The sequence below is a fragment of the Microtus pennsylvanicus genome, chromosome 8 (assembly GCF_037038515.1).
Source record: "Microtus pennsylvanicus isolate mMicPen1 chromosome 8, mMicPen1.hap1, whole genome shotgun sequence".
Lineage (NCBI taxonomy): Eukaryota > Metazoa > Chordata > Mammalia > Rodentia > Cricetidae > Microtus > Microtus pennsylvanicus.
In genome coordinates this window covers 47,249,909-47,269,404 of record NC_134586.1, presented here as the reverse complement: position 1 = coordinate 47,269,404, position 19,496 = coordinate 47,249,909, and the positions used below count along the sequence as shown (strand labels likewise).

At 44.0% G+C, this 19,496-nt stretch overlaps 1 protein-coding gene across 8 annotated transcripts in view; it reads right to left on the bottom strand.

Moving 5' to 3' along the window:
- The window catches only part of Foxp1 (forkhead box P1), a 609,381-nt gene that overhangs the window by 318,361 nt on the left and 271,524 nt on the right, over positions 1-19,496 (bottom strand). For all 8 annotated transcript variants that reach the window (XM_075983344.1, XM_075983343.1, XM_075983358.1 and 5 more), the window contains one exon: positions 17,168-17,234. The gene's annotated coding sequence lies outside the window, so the exon portion shown is untranslated. The remainder of the gene's footprint in view (positions 1-17,167; positions 17,235-19,496) is intronic.

Sequence of the window (19,496 nt, the reverse complement as noted above, 5' to 3'; positions counted from 1 at the left end):
GTCATCTTCAATAGCTTCCTTGCCTTCAGAAACCCTGCTCAACCCATCAAAAACTGCTACCTAATTTTAACTTCTAAACACCTTTTAAAGGTCTCCCCATCCTGTCTATCTATTGGCAACACTGTGGTCAATTGCCCAGTAGTCTCCTGCTCGCCCCAGCTCCTTGCATCTCTTCCTCGGGCGCTAGGTTTTGGTCAATCTGGTCATACCTCTCTCCTCATGTATGTGGCTTGCCTTCTCACTTGCTGGTGCAGCCATGTGGAACAGATCCTTTCCTGAACCCTTGCAAGCCTGGCTCTTTCGACCTCCCCAGGCTGGAATGGCCTCGGCCACCAGTACCCTTAGTCCTTCTTGTGTAGCAAATGAGACCCAATACTGCCCACATTTTGCTACTGATTCTGAAAAGCTCTCAGAGGAAATTCATGCAGCCACCTAGAGCATTGGACCTATGCCGGCACACAGCGGCTAAGGCACGCTGTCTCCAACACTGGGCTGCAAGTGAGTTCTCTCATTCTTCCAGGGCCCTGTCTATCAGGTGGTAGTCTCAGCTAGGACTGGAGAAGCAGCTCTACAAATCTTAGCTATTCTGTAATCTGGGTATCACATCTTCAAGCTCAGCCTGAGGCACTTATGGGACCTAGTCTCAAAAAGAAATTTTTTTTTTAACTTTTTGTATTTTTTTTTAAACTCTTTTAGGTCATGGGAAATAATTCCGTGGTAAAGCACTTTCTTAGCAGATGTATGTTGTATAACAGTTCCCTCCACGACTAAAAGATTCCATCCTGCAGGCAGCTCCTTAGAAAGAAGGCAAACAACTCAAAATTGCTTTCAGGAAGTCCCTGAAACTGACCAGATTCACGAGGCTCCCTCCCTGCCAGAGTAAGCCAAAAAAAAACCCTGAGAGTCTGAGGAAAGTTTTCAGACAGCTGCCTAGAAGAAGCAGAACCCAGCCAAGCTGCCTGGGAGACTAACCTGGGAAGGACACACTTCAGCCTGTTCCGCTACCTGTAGACTGTGCAGTGTGTGCCAGGTTTACCAGACTGTGTGAGCTGTCACCATGGTGAGGTGGGCCTTGGTGACACGGATGTCTGAGTCATTTCTGCTTATGCAAGTAACTCCTCATCTGTTCTCTTGTAAGTAACCCCAATAAACTCATTGATTCAGTAAACTGGACTTTGATGATATCTGCATTTGGTCTGTTATGGGTTCCCTATATGGGGTGAACAGAAGTGTGTGTTGAGTCTCCCTAGGAAAAAGCTTGCTACACAATAGTATAGATATAGTATAGATTTGCAACCATCAGATCTTGTCAACAGAGAACAGTGGTATCATTTCTTTGTGCCCTTGAGTACAGGCTGGGCACATGCTGAGCTGTGACAAATGTGAGGCAGTAGAATTGGTTCTGTGCCAGGTCTCAACTTAGCCTGAAGAAGCCTAGCCACTTCCTCTTTCACTCAAAGTTCACCACACTGGAGAGCCCCAACTGCCAGCCAACAGATGCACCCTCCTGGCTGTTCCCCACCACAGCTACCTTGCCAGCCGAATGCAGCCATATGAGCAGCCTGAAACAACTCCGCAGGGAGCTGAATTCACATGGAGAAGGAGTCACCGTTGCTGAGAGCTCCAAAGCAAAAGGCCTCACAGACACTCTTGCTGCTTCCAGTCACTAGCTGGAGCCGGGGCAGCTTGGGAAGCGGCACTCAGAGAGGCAGAGAGTCTCACTGGCATGGTGAGAATGGATGCCTGGCCTACCTCCTAGTTCTCAGGCCCTGGCCCCTAAGCCTCTTCCCATCCATGCATACTAAATACTTTAGAGTGATCTTCCCACGATACAACTAAGATCATTATACTTTGTATCACTCACCCTATCACATACTAAAAAAAAAAAAATTTAAAAATAAAAAGTTTGCAAACCCAGACCCAAATCCATGTATAACCAGCCCACATTCTCCACCTGTAACTCTGTCACTATCACTCCCCTGGAAGCCTCCATATTCCCTGTGCTCAGCTCAACAGAACACAGCCTGTACCAACGTGAACCGTGCCCACCCTCTCTAGTTCCTCCACACTTCTCCTATTCTCCAGATAACTTCCCTATGGAGTCTTCTTAGACTCACCAATCCTCAGCTGTAGGTTCTGGAAACAGCAGACATCATTCCACGAACACATTAAATGGCCACAGTCAACCCAAAGGTCTTCTGTGGCTTGCTACAAGGAACTTGGGGGGCTGGAGTGGCTTGAAAGATGGCCGGAATACCTACATAAAGAATGAATTGATGAGCAGTATGACCCTCAGTAGTGGGCCTGCCTACTTTCCATCCTGGCCCATCATGTGGCAGTGCTGTGCCCTGAGTATGTGGATGAGCTCCGATCTCAGCTGTGAGCACTGGTGCCCTTTCTGTAGGAAGAGGATTGCCTTCTAACCACAGGGGGTGAGGGGACCAAAAAACACAAAATGAAATTATACATAAAAGCATTTAGCAGGACCTGACATATGCCACATCTTCAATAACTAACCCTTACCATCATTATTTACCTTTTTCTTTCTTCAGTATTGATGGTTGCTAGGCAAGTGTTCTAACACTGAGTTTAACACCTCTCTGGCCCCCCTCAAAAAAACTTTTAAAGTGAGTTTCCCGAAGCTGACCAAGCTGGCCTTGACTCATCATGTTATAGCCCAGAGAGGCCTTGAGCTGTGAACTTTATTCCTCAGCCTAGCAAGAGGGTGGTTGGGGTTACAGGCCCCTGCCACCAGGCTTGGCATCATCAAGTGCTGCTCCTGTTACTTGCTGTGAGGCAAGTCTTCAATCAACTGCAAAGTAATAAAAGGTTTTCTTTCCAGGGCTTTACACGCCCCCTCCACCGCCATCATAAGCACAGAAGCCCGGGTGCATTATGTAGCCCAAGGATACGCTCACTGTATAACATCTCTCTGGGAAGCTGGGTACCAGACAAAACCCCCAGGCTCCCTCCATGAGCTCAGGAATACAGCAATCAGAGAGATTTGAGCAAAGAGATCTCTATCAAGCAATTTACCAAGGAGATGCCCACCCTTGCCCATCTCAGAGCCCTTTGTAGCATTTAAGGAGAGACATTGTTATTCTAGATAGATATATGAACTGTTTAGATTCTCACAGAAAATACTTCACTAACACACACTCTTTATTTTTAATTTTCAATATCTACTTATTTTCTTAGAGATGGGGACTCACGATGGAGCTCTGGCTGGCCTGAAACACTTTCTGCACCCCAGCCTGCCATCAAACTTGTAGAGATCTGCTTTACTTCAGTCCCCTGAGTGGTGAGCTATTCTTATAGAGATACTTCAGGAATATAGACAAAATTGCAACATAAATCAATGTACATTTCTCAGGCTCAAATATACACAATTTTTCACCCAGTGTTCCCCCATCCTGGTAAACTGCCCTTCATCAATGCCTGTCAGCTGGAATGAACTTACCTTTCAGCTGACACTGGGCAAGTTATCCTGCCTCGGGCGAGAGTAGGGGATGTGTTCTCTGGTATGGAGTGAGCAGAAGACAAGGACTATGCTGAGGATCATACAGCATTAACAAAGTACAGAACAGCCTCCTAAGGAGTTACCTAGTCTAGAATGCCAATGGTGTTTCCATGAGGTTCAGATGCCTCTCCTTTGGGGAAATGAGACAGACTCACAGAGTGACTGCACAAACTCCATTCTATTCAATCCTGAATGCTCAACAATTGGGACTGGGTTAAAACACACATACACACACACAGAGGTCTGGGCAATGCAGTAACAGTAATACTGTTGTCTGCAGATGTTATTGGAGGGCACTGGCAAAAAATTCCCAAACTCTTAAGTATCAGGAAAAGCAAAGCATAGTTAGACTGGGAGCTGTAGTATTCTGGATGGATTTCTAAATAACTACAATGTGAACCAGAAATGTAATATTAAATGTCGTAGAAGATAGATTTGATAAGTTAAAATAAACAAATGAAATTAATTTTAATGGTATATTTTCTCAAACATAATGAATCTAAAATATCACCTCAACATATTATTAACATTAAAATTTGTCAGATATTTCACTCTTGTCGTTTAAAATTCTTTATGGGAGTTGCACATTTGGCACCTGTGAATTTAGCCAAGGCCCATTTCAAGCATCCAAGAGCCACCAACATCTGAGGGTTACTTACTCTGTGACAAACATCCAGAGAGAAAGATTCCTGGAAGGATTGCTGCCCAGACCCTGGGGAGAACTTTAAAGCCACATGCTTTCGTACACATGTTCTTCTCTCTGTTGCTTTTATGACTTGAATTATCATATAGGAGTAAAGACGGATCAAACTACACGCACTTTGAAAGGACAAAGAGAAAGGATGCCCTGTGAGGCTTCATGAATGCATCCTGCTCACTCATTGAAAATGATGGATTGTGCGGATTTCAGAGAATGGGTTGCTGCCACGGATTCCTTTGTCTGATGGCAAGGTCAAGGCCATTCTTGCCAAGTGGGTCCAGAAAGCCAATCTCCTACTACCTCAAAACACATCCTAGTAGTGACAAAGAGCCTTTCTTCTGCCTTCCTGGACAGGCAGGGCTTTTGTGCACACTCACACATGAATACCCACATTTGCACAGACTAAATATCTGATGAGAACATTTCTACCCGGTACTCTAGGGGCACGAGCTTATTGCCTGATTTTTGTTTCATTCATTCACTCATCCATCCATCCATTCATTCATTCATTCACTAGAGAGAGTTCCTGGCCTCAACCTCCTAATCCTCCTGCCTCAACCTTCTCAGAAGTGGAATTATTGTTCTGGACACAATGCTCAGCCCACGTACGCTTTAAATGTGGTCTGTATGCACCAGCTCCTTAGTAAGCTTGTAGCCAGTGACTCTCAGTTCCAGAAAGCCTTTTTGCAAACATAAGTTCAAAATTTAGAGATCTTGCAAGCTCAGCAATTTCTGTCTGAATTCAGGAGTTCCAGGGAGCCAGTGGCAAGGCCCTGCATGGTCTTCATCCTCAGAATAAGACCATAATGTCCCTAACAACTGACTCAAGTTTATAAAGACAGGGCAGCTGGGTCCTTCAGAGTGGCCCCATACCATCCTCCTTGAAGGGAGCTGAGGGCAAGAGAAGGAAGATGATCTCAAATTTTAGTATCAGGCTTTGGAAATCAGATTCCACTTCTACTCAAGAACTTAACTTGGGGCAGGGAACAAAAGGTCTGGATGCGTTTCCTCTCTGTTTATAGTAGTCTTTCTCTAATAAGCTATGTCATGTAAAAAAATCAGCATCTTGAAATTATATTTAAGGATAAAGGTGATTAGCCTCCTCGATAACTTACCTAGGAGCCAGCGTTTACCAGGTCCTCACTGGAAATGGAAGGATACCCTAAAAACTTGGCATGTAGGAAATCCAGCGCCTCTCCCAACTCTCCATAAAGGAAGAACCCGTTTTGACACAACTGTTTTAACGCAGGACAAAAATCCACTTTAGCTCAGAATGCCACAAAGCTAAAGAGTAGGGCTGAATCCCCAAACTCTTAAGCAACAACACAAGACTCACTGTAGAACTTTACAGTGTCCCTGTAAGGAGGGTCACTCAACTCACAGTAGGGAAACTGGCGACCGGATGTGCTACCCTGCCACCATACCTAAGAACTGGCCTCTACAGGCTTAGTTCACCAGCCTGCCAAGACTTACAGACTGAACAGCCATGCCGGCACCTAAAAACCTTTAAATTTCCATTGAAAACCAGCCCTGTTCTGAAGCACCTGTGAAGGAAGGAGCCACAGAGGTTCACAGGCAGAAATAGGACTTTCAAGTGCATTGCTGGGAATGGAGAAATAGAAGGAGAAAATTGAGTGTGACCCTGGCCACTGGGCCTGTGACCCTAAGACAGAGTGTGATCCTGGCCACTGGGCCTGTGACCCTAAGGCAAAATGTGACCCTGGCCACTGGGCCTGTGACCCTAAGACAGAGTGTGATCCTGGCCACTGGGCCTGTGACCCTAAGACAGAGTGTGATCCTGGCCACTGGGCCTGTGACCCTAAGACAAAGTGTGACCCTGGCCACTGGGCCTGTGACCCTAAGACAGAGTGTGATCCTGGCACTGGGCCTGTGGCCCTAAGACAGAGTGTGACCCTGGCCACTGGGCCTGTGACCCTAACCCTGGATTCTAGCTTTGGCCTTTCCTCCAACAGTGTTCAGCTTACAGAAAGTCAGAGCAGGCCTGAGAAAAGAAGTGTACTTAGCTACTGCATTTTCCTTCCTCTGTAATCTGCCATCCAGGACTGGATTAGAGGCAGCAAATAGAATCTGCACTTTCAACACAACTGACACCAGAGACGGCACAGAACCCCCTATGCATCTCTACAGCTCAACCTTAAATAGTACCCCACCTAATGCTTGGGAATGAAAATGCTCCCTGAAGCACCCAGGTCTGTCCCCAGGGTGTGATGGCTTTAGTGTACCTGGTCAGCTTCATTCGGGCCTCTGGGGCCCCAGAGCAGAAGAAAGGTCGCTCTGTGGGGAAAGGACTGAAGGAGAAACTTACAGAGAGTCTCCACTACAGAACCCAGGGCAAAGGGAAGTAGCCATCAGAGGGTAATAAGGATGCTAGTGGAGGGGTCTGGAGGAACAGAACCTTAACATCCCCTGCTGGGGATAAGCCAAAGAGAGCAGAATTAGTGATGGCTTGCTATCTCGTAGCTAGAATCTTTCTGGAGACTGGTCCGCTCGTCCTCTACAAAATCAATGAGGCTCATGCACCCACCCATTCTCCCAAGAGTCGTGGTTTGTTTAATTAATAACACCTATTAATTTATCTTCTTGGTTCACTGACATATTATTGGCATTTAAAGTGCAATGCAGAACAAGAAGATACTCAAAGAGGATTTGGTAAACGAAAGAAGGAATTTAACGTTTAAGGCCATGTATAAATCCTGAGATAGAGACACTAAAGTAGTAACCACCCACCCACTGTGATGTCCCTTCTTTATTCCAGCACCCTGGCTCCCTCTGCCTGTCCACCCTCTCCAACCCTGGCTGTCCCGAACACCGTGGACAAATCAGAAAACACAAACAGCCTAAAGAAATAAGCCAAACTTCTGGGCTTCGTGTCAATGTTGACCTCCAATGAGTAAAGGACGACAACAGCAAAAACAATAACAACTAATACACCATTTTACATCTTAAGTCACACACACACAAAAATGCTGACCCATCACTGGCAAAGTTGCAGGGAAACAAACATTTGAACCAGTACTGATAGCAAATCCAAACTGGTGTGTTATGAGAGGCATGATGGTGGGATGAGAGGAGAGATCAGAAATTCCATAACTTCTCTTGGAGTGATCACTACGCTAAAGAAAAGAACTTGAGAAGCAGATATACTTAATGGATCTATGTGACATATAGCACAAAACCTAGACACAGCCTTAAGACTCCAATGAGGAGTGACATGTTAATCCACCCATAAGGGTGGCATGGTATGAAGCAAGCCAAAGGCTGTACGGAATACTCTGGGATGGAGATGCAGCTCAGAGGCAAAGCTCTTGTCTAGCATGTGAGTCCCTCAGTTGGATCCCTAGGCCACCAAATAAAAGCACAAACAAAAAGTCACCAAATTCCATGATAAAGGGAAGTGTTACCCACATTATGACATATTTTAAAATGCATATAGATTCTATATGCTGTACTTTTGTTAAATACATATGTATTCAGTGTCACCATAGAAGGAAATGTCTGTCTCTCTCTGTGTGTGCTCTGTGTGTGTTATGTTCAGTGCCAGGATTTTAGATTAGTTGTACTTTATATTTGGTCTATTTTCCTACCATTTAAAATTCCTATCATGGAGGCTCAACAGTTAAGAATTACTTGCTGCTCTAGCTGAGGGCTAGAGTTTGGTTCCCAGAACTCATGCTGAAGAATTCACAACTTTCTGTAACTCCAGCTCCAGAAGATCTCTTGGGGTACCTGTACGCACACATGCACATACACACACATGCACACACACACACGCACACACACACACGCACATGCACAAACACAACAAAATATTTAAAAAATATTCTCAGAGCTGGCGAGATGGACCAGCCATTAAAACTGACTTCCTCACACAAACATACATGCAAGCTAAACACCAATGCGCATAAAATAAAAATAAATTATTAAAAAAACAAAAAGACTGGCCTCTGCTCTTCCGGAAGACCTTTTCTGATATAAACATTTCTAACTCCTTTTGCATATTAATGTTTTTTGAAAATGCTTATAAATTCCCTTGACATACTTGGAAGAAAAAAAGAACATTGGGAATTGATTAAAAAAAAAAAAGGATATAGCCACTTAGAAAAGATGCTTAGGTTTCCAGTTCATTATCTGATAGTCAAACACCCTAGTATTTCCATTTATTTTAGCATCCAGTTCCAGGGGATCTGAAGTCCTCATACATGCAGACATATAGACAGACAGACAAAACGCAAATGCATATGAAATAAAAATAAATTGCAACAAAACTTTTTAAAAAAACTTTAAAAAAGCACAAATTATATTCTCTCCCAATAGCCCACATAGAGACGCCAGCATTCACAATGAAGTGAAAGGGATGTAACGAAAAGCCCAGGGTAGCAAGAGGAAAGGACTTAGCAGCGAGTGACACCATGACAGCCTTAAAGCTCAGGTATAGCTATGGGGACTGGAAAACAGAGGACAGAGCACAGATGTACAGGGACAGATCACCATGTCAAAACCAATGGTGAGGCACAGAGAAGTGACAAACTGTTTGGCAATGTTGCCAGGGACATTTTTCATCCCATATTTTTTGTTTTTATAGTTATCTTATAATGTTATAATATAATGGAAAAATGAGCATTTTATTCAAAATCACCCATAGAGACGGACTGTTCCTCCTTCTCCAGTAGTGCTTTACTGGCACTTAGTCCTCCAATTCACCTACGCACATCGCTTTTCCTCTTTGCTGCCCATTCCCTATGGGCTTGAGGATGAGAGACTGGCTCAGGAACAACTGTGTTTCATGATGTTTGAGTAAAAGAGACCTTTGATGTGCACAGTTAACTTGAAAGACAGATGCACCCATCAAAGGCTACCTATATTAGTAGAAGGTAAGGGTGACAGACTGACTTGTGGCTCAGGTTCAAACTAGTTCCTTACTAATCTAGAGAGTATGTTAACCACACCAAGCTATAGCACAGTTTAGAATAGTAAAACAGTACACTCTATACAGAGACCAAGTGCAGCCCTGATTTCTACGCCACTGAGTTAAAGGGTGTTTGGAAAGGGCTTAAAAAAAAAGAAAAACGTAAGATTGTGCTGTTCCTTCATCACTGGTTGAACTATGACACAGACATCACAGAAGTGAGGCTGCAAAGATTGGGGATAAATGTGTGACCTTAACAAAGGGAGTATTAAGGTAAAAAAAAAACAGCTGAGTTAGCTTTTTCTTGCTGTGACAAAAGGTCTGAGCAAAAGAACTGAAAGGAGGGGAAAGGTATCTTGGCCCACCGTCTCAGAGGGCTCAGCCCGTGGCCCACTGGTTCTGTTTCTGGCCTGATACAAAGCAGAATAATGTAGTGGCAGAAAGCATCTAGCTGAGAAGTTCTTTACATTGTGGTGAACGGGAAGCCAAGAGTAAGAGAAACTAGAAGAGTACCTCCAATTGTCGTCCTCCATCCAGAGCCCACCTCAAAAGTGACCAGTTAGGATCAACCATTTCTCAACAGAAACAGCTGAGAATCAAAACACTTAGCACACAAGGGCTTGGGGACAATTTATACCTAAACCACATGATCATTTAACAAGTCATTAGGTAAAATCAGAACAAATTACCAAATTAAACCTCAAATACACTTTTCTGTCTTTGAGATCATAACTAACTTCATATAGATACGCATAATGGCCAGAGCTCTGCTACCATCTCTTTGACCTCTTAACACTGTGTGATATGGCTGACAACCTTCAAAACACCCCAATAACTTTCTCATTCAAGACAGTCTCAACATTTCTGTGTGTGTCTGTGTGTGTGTGTGTGTGTGTGTGCGCGCACTTATTCATGTATGCAAATCTATATGTGTGCGTGTGTGTGGAAACTAGAGGACAACCTCGGCTGTTGGTTCCTAGGGTGCTGCCCACTTTGTTTTCTAAGACAGAGTCTGTTGCTGGCTTGGAACTTGCTGGATGGGCTGAGGAGGCTGGCTAGTAAACCCCAGGATTCTATGTCTATGTCCTCTGTCCCAGTACTGGAATTACAATACACCTCACTATGCTTGGCTTATTCTCAGATCCACACACTGTGACAAGTACTTCATCGAGTGAGCTGTTATCCTAGCCCTTCCTCCCATGTTTGACCCTAGTTCCTCAATGTCCTTGATAAACTTTCTAACACAGGCTCTGGGTCTTTCTAATTTGTGTCTAAGCAGCACTACCTTGGTGTGCGCATGAAGTCTTGTGTCTGACATATCTCTTATATACCTGTAAATCCTACGCTGATAGCCCCTAGCTAGAATATTTTTGGAACTACATATCCAAAGGCTCATGGGGATCTCATCTGAGTGACAATGAACAGCTGCAAACCCCAATGTTCACCACTGCCCTCTCGGGCCCCCTCCCTGCACCACCTACACTGGGCCAGCTCACTGGTGTCCCTCCTCCAGCCAATGACAATTCCATCCAATTAGAAACAGCTCAGAGTAAAACTTCCAGCCTTCCACCTGACTCCTTTCTCTGTGAATTCTCTTAGTAATACCCTACCACGCGGGAAGAAAGTCTTTGAGTCCCTTTTGACAAAATACCATCTCTCTACTAGAAAAGTCTCCAGCTTACCTTAAATAAACTCCAACGGCAATGGGGTCTCACCAGGCACTGTGGCCACCGGCAGTCTAAATCACCTAGTCTTCATTCCATCTCCCGGGGCTTCACAGGTACCCTCCTTAAATGGCCTCCCTTCTATGGCCTCCGTCACCCACAGGCTATTTTCAAGTCAGGGTTTCTGAGTGAAACACTTAAAGCATGCATTCTTTTGCTGCCCTTCCAAGGATCTCATTTTTATAAGGATACAGAAAGTCATGTTTCTTCTTGATCTTATGCCCCATCACCCTCTTGTTTGCTGCCACCCGCAAGACTCCTCTCTCAGAGCATGCTCAAATGTGTCCGCTCCACAGTGAGACTTCCAAGGACCACCTATCTGGAGTTGTAGCCTTCCCCTCTGGTACCTGACCCCTCTCACCAGGTTCTGCTATCATCAGCACACTCTCATGATGTCTGCCTGACACACTCCCCAGAGCAATGGGCAGGGGACTTGGTCACTGCCGTTCACTTCTGTGTCCCCACTAACACCATCACTGCCACCCAATGGGAAAACAGGCACGGCACATAAGTCGCTGGAACTAATACTACTTACTCATTGTAAGTAAAAGCCCAGCTGAAACAAAATTTAGTCCTCTCACTGAGGCCAATGGATCCAAACTGGCTATTTTAATATGCCATCAATAATGAAAAACATGAACAGTTTTCATACTTTTTCAATATGAAAGCCTTGAAATATTTTATGGAGTGATACCCATACCACATGGAAATTCTTGTTAACTATAAGACAAGTGTTCAACAACCACAAGTAGAGAGTGGCTTTCATACTAGACTGGGGGGGCCTAGCACAATGCCTGGCGCAGAGAAGACATTTAATAAAGATGTGGTGAACAGACAAGCAAATGAATCAATGGAACTCGCAGACTGGATTAATTTCCATTACGGAAACTAAGTTTAACAAACCTCATAGTACGCATTTCTAATGCGAGACACACGTCAGAAAATGATGCTACTGCATGCACTTTACTTAAAGACAGCCTTGGGGGCTGGAGAGGGGTTCAGTGGGTGAAGTGATTCCCAGGAAAGTGTGAGGAACCGAGTTCAGATCTCTAGAACACACGTAAAGTCAGATGTACACATCTGCAATCCTAGCACTCATGGCCAGATGCGAGGCAGACAAGAGAACACCTGGAAGCTTGTCTAAAACAAGGAGTTAGGCAGGGGCCAGCACCTGAACTACACACACACACACACACACACACACACACACACACACACACCACCCCAGTCTTGACTATAATCCACTACAATGATTGCCTAATTCACAAATTGGTCCCAACTCCTACTCTGAAAACCAATGTTCTAAACTTCCGAGTTGCGCAACCTGTAATGAATGGCTCTCAGGACACTTCCTCTGACCTCCAGCAACTGCCTGGCAGTCTCAGCCAACAGGCGGCTGACAGGCAAGGAGGGCTAGTCCAAGTACTGCATGAACCAGTAGACGGAAATAATCCGTCCACCCGGTGATGCCGGTTTGCTTTTTTAATTAAGAGTCATTTTATGTAACTTATCACACTGTCAGGTAATTAACAAAACATGTAATTACCTTTAATTATATGCTACCTATGGACTAATACACAAAATTCAAGGGGGAAGCTGCAGGATTTTCACACTTCAAAAAGACTGGGTTTGAACAGAGTAGAAAAATAGAGGAATTTTTTTATCCCCTCCCCCCGATTCATTACCCTTTATCCAAAGGCCACGGAAGTGTAATAGTTCATATCAGGGGCAGAGAACAGGCAAACGATTAAGCTTCATTTCATTTTTACAAAGTCTCAATCATGAGGCGTCCTTTAGAAAAATACCACAAACATCAGCTCCAAAGCAGGAATCGTCAGGACAAGCACAAACCTGTGAAGGAAGGTTCTAGCCACTGCCATCATGGCTACCCTGAGAACCGAGGGAGAGTACGAACAAGGTTTCCATGCATGTACTATGCCCTTTTTGATGTTTTTGCGTACACATGTGTGTTTGGGTGTGTGTTCCTGTCTGGGTGCACACGTGTGAAGTTTAGAGAACAACCTGAACGTCATTCCTCTTAAGATGGTGGCTCTCATTGGCTTGCTAAACATGATGGGTCAGCTGGCCAGTGCTCGGAGGGTACAGCGAAGAACTATTAACAGAGATCTGTGCTAACAATTAAGGTGTGTGCACAAGTACACCTACATGCATAAATGAATGTGAGTTAGCAAGGGAAGGAGGAAGGGAGGGAGGGAGGAGGGAAGGGGGCAGGGAGAAATGGAGCAAGGGATGGAGAAAGGGAGGATCAGATTGGAGTACTCTACTCCATAAAGAAGTTATGGATGCTCTAACCTCTTATATTTGCTCCTCAGTCACTTCCAGTCTCTCTTCACTCAAAAACATTTCCCAGCAGCCCTTGAAACTCTGTGGCGCCCTTCCCTAATCTTACCAATTACAGGTCAAGAGGTGTCATGTGAGCAATCTTTAACTTTGGCTTCAAAGAAAATGGAGTAGTTTGGGCTTCCCATGTTGTGGCACACAGCTTAACATCAGGTACACAGATAAGGGGAGACTCCCCGGGGCAAAGAGAGAGGATACAAAAGCCTCTCTGAGCAAAGAGACTAGCTGGATGCTACATGACCCAAGTCAATGAACGTTTGAGTTCAAACACTACACTAACTGCAGCAGCAGAGATTGCAGCCTGATCGTTACAACCAGACCCAGGTGTGTGGTGTATCTAGACAAAGAGGAGTCCAATGGCTAGCTGGGGGGGGGGGGGGGAGAGGTTGGTAGTCGATCATATTTGGGCCAGTGGAGCCATGCAGCAACGCAGGAAAGACTTTGCAGCACAGAGTCCACAGTAGGTTCGTAAGTTCATAGGCACAATTTAATTTAAATGCTGAATGTTTCCTTCTGCTTTTCCATACACACACACACACACACACACACACAGATATATATGTGTGTGTGTGTGTTATATGTGTGTGTGTGTGTGTGTGTTAAATCAAGGTCTCATGTACCCCAGACTTGTTATGTGGGCAAAGTTGGCCCTGTAGCTGCTGATGATCTTGTTCTCTTTACTCCCCTAGAGCTGGCATGACAGGCCTCCACCCTCACACCTGGTTTCCACTGCTGCCCACTCAGACATGTCTGCTCCTTAGCGGGCTATTGGAGTTGTTTGGTATTTGTAAAAGTAATTTGTAGCAACCTGTTGTCCAACTAAAATTACCAAGTTGCCGTTATATTTGTGATGAATTATGCCATCTTGCAATAAAGTGACAATGGAAACAAAAATACCCCCAAAGATGATTTGAGTGGAGCACCTTAGAGGGTGCTGCTGCTAAGGAAACGCTCGAGTCACACAAATACACACTTCGGAAAGAACAAGGGACAAATACATTTCAATTAGCTGAAAAGCATTTTAAGCCTCTAAGAAATCATCCATACTATGCAAGGCACAATGAATGCAAACTGTGAACATGTATCGTAGCACCTTCATTTAACATTTTAAAAAAAAATCTCAAAATGGGGAAGGGGAAAAATTACTATAATTGTACTTTACTTGAAGTTGTTTTTTTTTTTAACTTTCTCACAAGTAAGCTAATCATTTAAAAAGAATCAGAAGCGCCACATAAACCAGGAAGCATAGGGATGTCTTATATTTGAAGGCAATTATCTGGGCCGAGTGGTATAAAGCTCTAACCACAGCACATTGGGGGCACCCAGAGGAGGAGCCTTGAGGCTCGGTGCCCAGACAGTCCAGTCCAATTGGAGAGACGCTGTCTCAGGAAATCAGGGGAGAGTGACTGACAAAAGTACCCCATGTTGACATCTAGACTCCAAAGAAACACTCAGAAGTATATACACATACAAGCATACATCAAATATATATATATATATATATATATATATATATATATATATATACACATATATATATGCATCTGTGTACATACAGTACGGGTGTGTGTGCATGTGTGTGCACATGCGTTCTTCAACTCAAGTTCATTCAGAATTAAGTAACAGAATGATAAAATTTTAGAAATCAGGTTGACACACAAAATGCTTTTTTCTCTTGCTGTACAAGCGATACATACACAAATATATATACACACATACACGTGTGAATTTGTCTTGAAAGATATTTGACCCTGTCTGAAAGTAAATTTGGGGGACAAAAGAGAGATTGAGTGGATAGTGTAGGACCAAAAGAATGTCAAATAACAAAATGTTTATTGAGAATAAAATGAAGGTGCCATGTAAGGAACAAAAACCAAGCTCACAAAGGCAGAAATGAAAGAGAAAAAAAAGAAACAGATTAAGCAAAATTTTCTTTTCTTTACTTTTCTTTTATGTGCATTGGTGCTTTACTTGCAAGTATGCCTGTATGAAGGTGTCAGATCCACTGGAACTTGAGTTACAGAGAGTTGTGAACTGCCATGTGGGTGTTGGGAATTGAACCTGGGTCCTCTGGAAGAACAGCCAGTGATTCTAACCTCCGAGTTATCTCCCTAGCCCCCAAGCAAAAATTCTTATACTGAGTCCCAAGAAATCTAGTCAATGAAAAATTATATCAGAGCAAGCCTGGCATTAGAGGCATGCCCCACCATGCCCCACCAAGTTTTCTTCTGAGCTCCCTGTTAGCTTTGATGAATCTCAATTTTCAGCTTTTCCTGTGTTTCTAACAGCACAAGAGGAATTAAAGCTGGAGGAGCATCCTGAATTAGGATCTCTTCTAGAGGTGACAACATTCAGAGCAACAGGAGTGGCTGAGACAGAGGTCTGAGTGACCCCAAAACAGGAAACATTTACTAGACAGTACTTGGCAGGAAGCCCCAAACTGAGCCTCAGGCCAGGGAAGCCTTCCCTTTGCCCTTGCCACAGTGGCCAGGGAAGCCTTCCCTTAGCCCATCCCACAGTGGCCAGGGAAGCCTTCCCTTAGCCCATCCCACAGTGGCCAGAAAACCCTTCCCTTAACCCATCCCACTGTGGCCAGAAAACCCTTCCCTTAGCCCATCCCACTGTGGCCAACAAAAGGCCACATGCTCATCAGCATCACCCCTTTCCAGGCTGGAATATCTGAGCAGACATGAAATACCTCTGGACACGAATCTGGTGTTTCCCCCAAAGAGCATAGATAATGAAACGAAGCAAATCTGAAACGCAGGGCCCAAAAGCAAATACACCAGAAAGAACTCGAAAACAAACCTACTCTCTCCATGATGCACTCTAGAGCCAAAGCCCCCATGTGAGACCGAAGACAAAACTGGTGCAATAATCTTCATGCTATCGAGGTTCTAGAATGTCTCTATCTTACAAACATGCTGAACAAGACAGCAAAGCTAAGATAGGATTCAGTGCGGCCACAGAGCAACTTACTATTAAATGGACACTAACCTACGACATCAAATGGAACTTCTTACTACAGGCCAAAATTAAAACGTGAGATGGAAAGGCTAGTTCAACTCAAGAAAAAGGGGCACGGGGAGGTCTTCACTAAAAATACAAATACACTTGTATTAAAACTTAAAAAATAAATAAATGGACACCATGAAAATAAATTTAAATTCCACACACTGAAAAAAAAAACCTGAAATTCACTTCTTTAGACGGTCAAGGGCTTAACTCTGAGATGCTCCCAAATGCAAACACCCGGCATACATAGCCACTTAGTGGGAGTATTTCACCTGCTCCCTCAAAAACATGAATTTCAGGAAATGAAATTTGGCCTTCATTCATCAAACCACATTAGGCTCTCTGAAAACTTTGAATTTTAAAGCCAAGTACTCGTTTGATTTCCAAGCGAGGTCAAGAAAATAAGACAGCACAGTGCTGACATTCAGGGCTGTGCCCCACACTGCTAAGCAGTGACACCAGAGTGGCCTGTTGCTATGGCTCCTGACTATTAATTCCTGAAAGAAGGTGATTAGACAGGCGGCAGATGAGCATCCATAGGATGCCATCACTGAGGCACAGAGCACAGACACACGCTCCTCATGTCTGAAGCAGGTTACTTTTATGAACCACCACTGTGATGTGAGCAGCCCTTTCTCGCTGTAAGCCCGCAAAACATACAAGCAAAAATTAATTAAAGTTCAGCTTCAACAAACTGGGGAATAAAGTATGATATTATTTGGGGGAACAAAGACCATGGATAGGCTATTCCTTTAAGGGAGTCTTTCTTTTAAAGGTTTCTGCTTACATGCTACACATGTACATCGACACACGTGTTTATATGCATGTTCATATCAACAGAAGAGGAAGTGACCAAATCCCAGGTCCCAAAGGCTGAAACAGTTTTAGCTACAAGTCCAACAATTACATATGATTTTTACCTTATTTTTTTTTTGCTTCTGTAATTCAATCTTCAGTTATAGTCACCTCAAAAGGTCACTTCTCACCCTGAAAGCAAAACAGAAACAACACATCACAATCCCAGTGACAAGGAGAATCTCACAATGTCCAGCATCCACACAAGCCAGAGGACCAGGACTTTAACTGCACATCCCAGAGATTTCTCAGTTCACAGAAACAAGGCTGGGATCTTCACTCTAAGACCATAAACCCGGCAGGGACAGGGAAAGTGAAGACGAAACACTTTTCCTAAGAACTCTTTCTTGCTTCGCCATCTAATAATTCATTTTCGAGTGGAAGAATACATGACTCACGGGCCTCTGTCTTTGGAAACCCGACTGGTACTTGAATGTGTGTGTTTGGTTCATGCCCACATCTCTAATTTCATTAAAGCATCAGGCTTATTTTTCTCCTCTTCGAAAGTGAGCTTGCACTTGCAGACATGATGCTTTCTGTCACTCTGAACGTTTCAAAATAATTTTCTTTTTTTAAAGGCACCATTTTCTACTTGGGGAGGGCCAAGGGGTTAATTGCTGTTGAAAGCCGCTCACAGAATATTTAGCACTTAGCATCTATCTCTACCAGATCCACTACATTAGATAAAAATGGTTCATGTCACATGAAATAAACAAATGAAACCAAGCTTCCCAAAACACAAAGGAAGCGAGGAACACATTTCAACCCACATCTCCTCCGCATCTCCACCGCCCCTCAGCAAAACTCCTCTGTGCCTTGTAAGAAATGTCAGAAGCTGCCTCTTCCTGTTCAAGTAACTGGAATCAGCACATGGCCCAAGTGAAAAAGACAAAGATTAGCTTGTTAATTTAGGCCATGGTAGCGAAGGTGCAGGGTTCATTCCACCTCCTTGAAGAAATACTAGAATGTGAGACGGTGAGATCCTATCATGTTACCTAGCGGGCTAACAGCATTTTGCTACTGCCCGGTAGAGTATGGAAGGGAGCACATCCCCGCTCACCCTCTGCTGGCAGCCCTGAATGGGAAAGGCCAAGGCTTCTCCATTTTCTAGGGCTCGGAAGTGGCACTTTCATGCCAACCTCTGACATTTCCACAATCAAGGGGTATGCAGATTCTTGCCATGCTGACTGGAAAAAAAGATGCAGGCCGTGAGTGAAATCAGAATTCTCGTGTTTACTGTTAAGAGGAAATTGGAGGTTTTCACCATAAATCTTTACCTTTTAGGTGGGGGAAAACCCTAGCACGGGGGTTTAAAATGACAACCCTGCAAGTTGTACCCAAACCTTTTTTTGTTTTTACACAAAACAATTCAAACTGAAAATGAAAACCGTGTGCCTTCCCGCTGATGCGTCCACTCAGGATCGCCTTCTTGTTTCGTAGCGAACAGCAACAAGAAAGCGCAGCGACCATCACATGTTCAAGGCAGACCAGGAGCCTGGGAGGTACCCCCACTCCACTTGAGGCACAGAGCATCTCCTACACAAGAAATGGTGCCCCCCAAAATCAAAACTTTTAAAACTATACTGTTATTTGTAGTTTTAGGGACAACACTCAAGGTCCCTCACATGCTAGGCAAGCACTTGACCACTTAGCTGCATGACCAGAATTCATCAAATCTTAAATATAAAATAAGTGAACTCTGGCAGACCCTGCTCAATCCAAAGCAAGAAGGCCCCTTTCTCCCTCCCCTTTCCTGGAGACTTACTCCAATGCATGTGCTCTAAACTAATTTATATGTTTATCTATTGAGCTGGGCCTATTTTTGCATGTTTGGCAGAAGGGCCTATAGTATTAGACTTTGCAATGCAGATGAGATTTGCTATCATATAGGCAAGGCAAACAACTGGACCTCATTAAAATTTAATTTCCAAAGAAAACTGCTGAAAGGCCTACTTTGAATAAAGTTATCTATCTCTAGTGTTGCATCTGAACCGACAGAACAAATTCCAGGTAAGCGTGAGGTCTCTCTGTTCACACAGCTGCCTAAAAAGCAGAGTTCATAAGTGAGTGGAGGCAAAACCAGACACTGGTTGATCCTCAATGTAACATACGTGTCTTTTTTTCCACTGGGGAAATAAAAGCATGAAGAGTGAGAAACCGCACAATTAGACAACGGCCACGCTACCACACACAGACTCAGGCAGTGCAAAGCTGGCTACGTTTGATTTCCACTTATGCGTCAAGTATCGTCAGTAAGATATAAAACACATTCCATAAATTTTAATGCACACGCACATCTGACCACTCATTAATTTATTTCTGTTGATTTTACTTTTTTAGAAAGAAGGCATCCATTAGCCTAGTCCATCTGAAATGGTATTTTCTGAGTTTTGC